This window comes from Penaeus japonicus, unplaced genomic scaffold (genome assembly GCF_977035675.1).
Source record: "Penaeus japonicus unplaced genomic scaffold, GWHDUDI00000001_assembly GWHDUDI00000032, whole genome shotgun sequence".
In the NCBI taxonomy this organism is placed as follows: Eukaryota; Metazoa; Arthropoda; class Malacostraca; order Decapoda; family Penaeidae; genus Penaeus; species Penaeus japonicus.
Window position 1 is genome coordinate 27,399,583 of NW_028234434.1, and position 7,500 is coordinate 27,407,082.

At 35.0% G+C, this 7,500-nt stretch overlaps 1 non-coding gene across 1 annotated transcript; it reads left to right on the forward strand.

Annotated features, from left to right (window-relative positions):
* Window positions 1-5,779: 5,779 nt before the first annotated feature.
* TRNAR-UCU (transfer RNA arginine (anticodon UCU)) lies at window positions 5,780-5,852 on the forward strand. The gene has a single exon. It is a non-coding gene; the product is annotated as a tRNA-Arg (tRNA).
* The last annotated feature ends 1,648 nt before the right edge of the window (window positions 5,853-7,500 follow it).

Sequence of the window (7,500 nt, forward strand, 5' to 3'; positions counted from 1 at the left end):
GGGGGTGGCGGGGGGGGGGGGGGTTATAGGAATATAAGAGTGAGGGGGCGAAGGAGAAAGCATGTATATTGTGTTGCTTAATGGTTTGTCTGGAAATATTTGTGGTTGTGATGTTGCTTATGTGTGTATATTATTTATGACATGTCTGGGTTTGATGATTATTTTTTTGGTGATAACAGGTCGGACAATATTATATGAGGTTATTGAAGATGTCACTAATGATTGATTATGATGATGATGAGGGTGGTTGATGATAGCATTAGTGGTGGATTATTCTTAATAAAACTATTAGATAATGATGATGAATTTAAGAATAGTAATAATGATGATAACTATTACAATAATCAACGGATTGATGATAATATACAGTATAGTAATCTAATTCAATGATAGCAACAATTCAACAATAATAATAATAATGATAACAATAATCTGTCAAATAATGATAATGACACTTAAACAATCAATAATAACAGCATAACCGCAATAACATAACAAACAACAAACCATCACAAAATAACAACAAAAACACAAGAAAAAAAAATATATCATTAACTTTATCACATAACAAAAAAGAAAAATCAACTAACAAATCAAAACAAAACAATGAACATGCACCTCGTGAACATACAGTTTGCTAAAAAAAAGATCTAATTAAAAAAAAAAGATCAAGAAAAAATAATTCAGTGTTCTTCATCTGTTTTATCGACCACGCATCTTATGCCTCTCCAGCTGCTCAGGCTATCCAGGTGTTCAAGCCCAGGTGGCACATGGTGCAACCCATGCAACTCTCTTCACTTATAGGCGTACGAGCACATATGTCACAATGTTAACTTGCTTTTGTCTGAAACAGGTGTGTTGGGTTGTGGTGTATACTTATTATTTTTTTTTTTTTTTTTTACCAATTTTTTTATTTTTTAACTGCGTCTAACTAAGCAGTGTGAAGCGGTGGGTTGTGGTTTGTTTGTTTGAATGTTGTCTATTTGACGTGTCTTGTTCTCTTTTTTTTACCTGGTGGTGGGGCTCGGGGTTGAGTTTGTTTGTTTAGTTGATCTTGAATTTTTGTTGTTGTTTGAAATAGTTTGTTTTTTTTTTCACCTGGGTGAACAGGGTGGGCGCGTTGGTTTGTAGTTTTTTTGGTTTGTTTGTTTGTTTCTTGTTTGGTTTGAAAGTGGATTTTTTTTTTTGTGGATCTTTTTTAGGTTTTGGTTTTTTATGATGATTGGTGATTGCAGGGGTAAGGGGTGTTTTAGAATAGTGTTTTTTCTTTTATTGACGATGATATTTGGATGGGTAATAGGTGTGAATAATGGGACTGATAATCAATTGGATAATTCGTAATGGTTGGGTCTGTAGTAATGGTTTATGGGGGGTAAGGTGAATAGAGTTGATGATATTTTTATCACTGTGTGGGTGTCATAATTTTAGTTTTTATATTAAGGTGACCATAACCGCCCTCCATCACCCCAACCCTGTCCTCATACCCCTCTCCTCCCCGCCTTCCCCCACCCCTGACCCCTACCCTCCGATGCCTCACCTCTTCCTCCTTTTGCTCCTGTTCCTCAACATTACCCCGTCACCCCCTTTCCACTATCTCCCTGCCTTCCCATACCCCTACCCTCCAAACCATTTCTCTCACTTCCAATTCTCTCTCCCCCACTCGTACTGCTCATCCCTCCCTCCCTCCCTTCCCCTCTCATCCTCTCTCCCCCCAACTCCCCTCACTACCCCCCACAACCCACCCACACCCCCCCCCCCATCCCTTCACCCACCCCCCCCCCCCCCCAAAACCCCCATCAACCCCCCCCCCCCCCCCACCCCCCCACCCCCCCCCCCCCCCCCAAATCCCCACCCCAACCACCCCCCCCCCAACTACTTAGTTCCCCCCCTCGTTTTCGACAAAACCCACACCCCAACCCCCCCAACACACCAGGTGTCTTTAAATCTCTTCCATTTTTTTAATCCTTCCACTCACCCCCCGTTCACCCATTTACCTCCTCTCCTAACCACTTTTCTACCTTCCCTTTCCTACCCCTTTACCCTCTCCCTCCCCCTTACCCTTTTCTCCCTCCTTCTCCAACCCCACAATCTCAGCCCCTATCCTACCCATACCTCTTCTCTTTCCTCCAGTCCACACCTCTCCCGTCCAAACTACCCTTTCCCTTACACCTCACCTCTTCATACCTTCCTCTCCACCCTCCTCCCTCTACCCTCCTTTTACTCTTTTCCCTCTCCTCCCCGGCTTCCCCCCCCACTATTACCTTCCTTCTCCTACACTCCCTCTCATCCCTCATTAACTCATCCCTCTCACCTTTCCTCCTCTTCCTACCCCTTTCTTACCCCCCCTCCCCCCCTTTCCTCTCCCCCCTACTCCTCTCCCCCCAACCCCCTCCCCCTCCCCTCCCCTTCCCTCCATGCCCCGGGCCCCAATTCCTCTTGTATTCTTCTCCCTCTCGGGCGCACCGGAACCGACCGACATGCATCGGAGTTTTTTGTGTTGTATGTTTTGTGTTGTTTTTGTTTTTTTTTTTTTTATTTTTTGTGCTTAGTTTTGCCAATCACATCGGTGTTTTTTTTTTTTTTGTGTGTTTTTTGTTGTGTTTGTTTTTGTGTTGTTTTTTTGTCCTTTCGGACACAGTCCTTGAGGTCCGAGGTCTTCAAGGTCTTTTCTTCTAACAGCTGATGTGTCGTTTTTTGTCGGGAATTCTGCGCGAGTGGAGTGTGATGGAGTTGTGTTTTGTTTTGGTTGCCCGGCGGATAAGTGTGGTGTGTGCGCGAGTGATGTTTGTGGCCCATGGTTATAGGTGGCTTTGTCTTTGTTTGGTTGTTTTGGTTGGGTTGGGTTGGTTGAGATGGATTTTTTTCTCGTATTTTGACTCTGTCTCTTTTTTTCGTTCTATCCTTTTACTTGTTTACTGTCTGTTTCTCCTCTCGATTGTGTGTGTGTGTTTAGTGTTCTGTCTCTGTATCTCTCTCTTATCTTTTCTGTTGTCTCTGTCTCTCATCTCTCTCTCCTCTCTCCACTAGTACTATTAATTATTTGCACCTTTTATTCATTTCTCCCCTCTTCCCCTCACACTCATCGTCCATTCCCCTTTCTCCCTTCTCTCCTCTAACCCCCCACCCTCCTTAATCTCTCTTTTTCCACCTTCTTCTAACCTATTAACCTCCCCCTCCCCCCTCCCCTCCCCCCTACTTCCCCCCGCTTCCCTCACGTGCCAGCTGGTGTGATTATCTCACAGCTGGTATGGTGCTATGTGCCTTTCTCTCATCAATAGACCGATCACACCACTCACCATATGATCACACCAGCTGGCAGGTGGCTCGTCAAGACTCTGTCGAGATGGTGTCGGAGAGGAGGGAGGAGGGGAGGAGGGAGGAGGGAGGAGGGGGGAGGAAGAGGGAGGGGGGAGGGGGAGGGTATTGGGATTTCATACCATGTGGATTTTTTGTTTATGTTGTTAAGGGTTTGTTGTTGTTGTTTTTGTTTTTGTTGTTGTTGTTGTTATTTTTATGATTTTATTGATATTACTTTTATATCGTTAATGTCTATTTGTTTTTGTTTATTAGGAATACTGCTATTGTTGTTGTTATTATTATCATCATGATTATCACTATTAACCCTATTATTATCATTATTACTACTATCATAATCTTTCTCATCATTATTGTTGTTATCATCAAAATCATCATTATTAGCATCACTATTACTACAATCATCATCATTATTATTATTGTTGTTGTTATTATTATCTTTATCATAATCACCATTACCATTAACATAAATAATATCATTATCATTATCTTTTATCATTATCGCTATTCTTATCATCATTATCATCATTATCCTTACCACAGTCCTTTATCATCCATTCCCCTAATTATCAACGCGAATGAATGAATTAAAAAAAAAAAAAAAATCTACAAAAGGATTCTAAACCTAAAAAGAAAATCGAAATGCAATTTTTAGGAGCTATCGGTAATGTAGGCCTATTTCATTGCAGATATAGCGCGTTGGAATTTATTAATGTAATATGATATAATTACTAATTATGGGTATTATATAATTGATTATATGATAATAATATGATAATAATAATAATAATATAATGATGATATAATAATATTATCTATAATAGTAATAATATGGTGATAATATATAATGATAATATAATGATAATATCTACCTACTGCAGATATATTATAATAATATAATGATAATATTTATAATAGTAATGATATAATAATAATATAATAATGCTATCAGCCTACTGCAAATATAATATAATATAATAATAATAATAATAATAATAATAATAATAATAAAATAATAACATGATAGTAATATCTATAATGATATGATTATGATATATAATAATAATATAATAATAATATCTGTCTACTGCAGATATATTATAATAATAATATGATAATAATTATAATTATAATAGTAATAATATAATATCTCTAATAATAATATAATAATGATATATGATAATAATAATAATAATAATAATATAATAATATCTGCCTGCTGCAGATATATTATGATATAATAATACTAATAATACTACTACTAATAATAGTAATGATATATAATAATAACATAATAGTAATATCTGCTTACTGCAGATATAACACGTTGGAGTTTAATAATGTAATATGATATAATTACTAATTATGGGTATCATATAATTAATCATATAATTAAGGGTATTATATGGAAGATCAGAACGTGTCTCATGAATCCATTTGATTATTGAAATTTGATTATATGATTATCGTAGGATTGAATATAATCTTATAACGAAATATAATCAAAACTAAGGTAAGAATATGAATAATATTAATAATATTAATATGGTATGTTATGTTAATTGGAAAATATTAAGTACTGAAGAAGATTTGACAATACAATTTCGATGACCAATTGCAATCAATTGGCAAAGCATTAATAAACATAATTCAAAAGTAATTCTAAAATGATACAAATTTATACTCGAGACGAAGTCAAAATGAAAAGGAAATTTAGCTTAAAAAACAAAAGATCAAATAAATGGGTACGTATTCCTTCTCATCAAACTTTCTGAAATAACTACTAAAATATTAACAAATCTAGCCGAAAATAGCATAAAACAAATTAAAAAAACACATAAGAAAATAAAAAAAATAATAAAAATAAATAAATAAATAAAAAATAAGCACGTACTCCCTTCTCATCAAACCTTCTGAAAGAACTACTTAAACATTAACAAATCTAACCGAAAATAACACAAAAACAATAAAACAAACACCTAAAAAAGTAAAAAAAAAAAAAAAAAAAAAAGTAAGTACTCCCTTCCCATCAAACCTTCCGAAAGAACAACTAAAACAATAACAAATCCAACCGAAAATAACACAAAACCAACTAAACAAACACATAAAAAAGAAAAAAAGTAAAAAAAGAAAAAAAGAAAACAAATAAGTAAGTACTCCCTTCCCATCAAACCTTCCGAAAGAACAACTAAAACAATAACAAATCTAACCGAAAATAACGAAAAGACAATTAAACAAACACACAAGAAAAAAAAAGAAGTAAAAAAATAATAATAAAAAAAAAAGATAATAATAATAAGTACGTACTCCCTTCTCATCAAACCTTCTGTAAGAACTAAAACATTAACAAATCTAACCGAAAATAATACAAAACCAACTAAACAAACACAAAAAAACAAAACAAAACAAAAAAAGTAAAAAGTAAAAAAAAGAAAACAAATAAGTACGTACTCCCTTCTCACCAGTCCTCATGGCGCAGTGGATAGCGCGCTGGACTTCTAATCCAGAGGCCGCGGGTTCGAATCCCGCTGAGGATGCAATGTTTAGGTCGAATTTAGAAGAAAATAGCGACTTATATCCACCATCGCCGAGAGAATGGCGTGGATGAATTCCTCCGAAGCGTAAAGAAAGCTTGAGAAATATGTGTGGCAGGAATCCGCCATCTTGTTCTCAAGAAACAAATGAAACGCGGCGGCGACGGAAGCGCGTGTCTGTTTTGGGTTCGTATCCCGCTTGGGTTTCTGTATGATGTTTCCTTTCGAGTTTTTAGTTTTCTTTTTCTTTTTTTGATCCTTATTAATCAATTATTATCGTCATTACCATCATCATTTTCATATGCACAATCATTTATTGTTATTATCATTATTGTTATTATTATTATTATTATTATTATAATTATCATTATCGTCATTTTTATTTTTTATTATCATTATTATTGTTATTATCATTATTATTATTATTATTATCATTATTATTACCATTATCATTATTATTTTATCATTATTATTTTATCATTATTATTATTATTGTTATTATTATTATTATTATTATCATTATCATTATCGTCCACCTCCTCCTCCTCCTCATCATCATCATCATTATCATCATCATTGTTATTATTAATTGCTGCATAATTGTATAATAACAATAATAATAACATTACATTATCACTACCATCATCATTATCATCAGTATCATCATCATTATAACTGCTACACCAACAGACGTCTCTGCAATCTCTGCAATCTTGAATCAACAAGCTTACATGATGCAACCTGAGCGAACATGACGTAGAGGTAAAGACAGTCACGGATTGACAGCCCATTGTACTGTGAATTATTGTGTTCTGTGTCCTAGGATTATAGTGTCACGTACTTGTTTTCCCCTACCCCACCCCCCTCCCCCCCTCGTATTGTGCCCAGGTGATAGTGTAACTTGTGTGTCGACCCTGTTCTGTGTCCTGTGTCCCCCGCCCCCTCCCCCCTCCCCCCTCGTATTGTGACCACGTGATAGTGTAACTTGTGTGTCGACCCTGTTCTGTGTCCTGTGTCCCCCCCCCCTCCTCCCCCCTTGTATTGTGCCCAGGTGATAGTGTAACTTGTGTGTCGAACCTGTTTAAATTAGATTAAAAAAAAAAATTCCCTAGTGTTATTGTGTGTATTATCATTGTGATTATTATACTCCGAATGTGAATATGATTATATATACCAAATTAATATCAATTGTTTACTAATTAAGATTAAAATGGAAGTGACATATGGGTTTAGTGTATCGTAATATTCGAAAGCTGGTAACGGTTATTTTGGTAGAATTAAAATAGGAAAATTTAAGAGTGTGTTAACAAGATCATGAATTAAAAACGACATATTTGAGATGATAAGGTGTACTATAGATTATACTATAGATTAGATAACAATAATAACGATGATAAAAATAAAAATTGATTCATGAGCAAATTTTATATACCCATAGATATAATTTTTAACAACACAATATTTTTTCAGAGGAACTGTAAATACAGTAAAAAAAGAAAATAATTTCCCACATTTTAAAAACTAGTCATAAATCAAAATAAATCTTATAAATCATTCAAGATTTAATCAATATGGAAATATAAGTCCAAAAGAGGGTATATAGATAATACGACGCTGATATAAGGTATTTGGGTACGGAAATATACTTAGA